This window comes from Opisthorchis viverrini, assembly GCF_000715545.1.
Source record: "Opisthorchis viverrini unplaced genomic scaffold opera_v5_107, whole genome shotgun sequence".
NCBI classification, from domain to species: Eukaryota; Metazoa; Platyhelminthes; class Trematoda; order Opisthorchiida; family Opisthorchiidae; genus Opisthorchis; species Opisthorchis viverrini.
This window is the reverse complement of record NW_008751763.1, coordinates 1,295,056-1,295,942: the sequence shown is the minus strand read 5'-3', so window position 1 is coordinate 1,295,942 and position 887 is coordinate 1,295,056.

Here is an 887-nt window from a genome sequence, read left to right as displayed (position 1 = left end):
CACCTCATCTGTCACACTGCAATCAGAACTAATACAACTTCCAAGGTACGTAAAACGCTCCACAACTTCCAGTACCTCTCCCTGGATTGTAAGGGGCGTGTTCAGTGACTGTACGTCTACAGCGACTTTGTTGTTCGAAATCACCGATAAATGGGTCAGGTGTTAAGTTTATCTAGGTACAATGTGTCCAGACTTCAACATCATCACAATGCTGCTAGGGATCTACAGAGTGCCCAAAATTAGTCAGTAGGGAACAGTAGGAGTCACAACTTATCAGTTTAGCGAATCGCCGTACTGCTCGATAAAGCCGAGCAGCAAGTACTTCTACTTCAGGTACCACAACCGATGCCTTGTGAGGTCCTAGAGCTGAGAGCAGGGTGTGAACCACTTGCATTCGTTTGGTGGTCGGTTTCGTATATGACGTACACGGACCTGATTTCGGACAACATGGGTGTGTCAGCCTGTCTCAGCAGGTGTTTTGTCCGCTAACTGGGTCAATTGACTAATCGCTGCCTGGACAGGACAGGCGCGCGGGACTGTTTCGGCATAGTTATGCCACTATTAAGTGCAAGGGGCAGGACTGTTGCGTCTGTACCAAGGTCAGTCAACAAGCAGGACAGCCGCCTGACCGGCTGGACAGTGAAGGACACTGTTGGGCGAAAAAGGCATCGATAACTGAGGTTGTGGGCCTTAGCTTTTGAGGTTTCGCGTCTCATCAAAAGAATGGGCTCAGAAAAATATCTATCAAAGTTAAACATCAAAATTTGCACTATCAGAGTAAAATATCCATCTTGGTCATGTTTCTTCCAACCGGAGGAAATGTGTGGACTCTATGGGTTTTGTCTCATTGAAACCAATTAAATGGATCTAGTGAATATATATATATA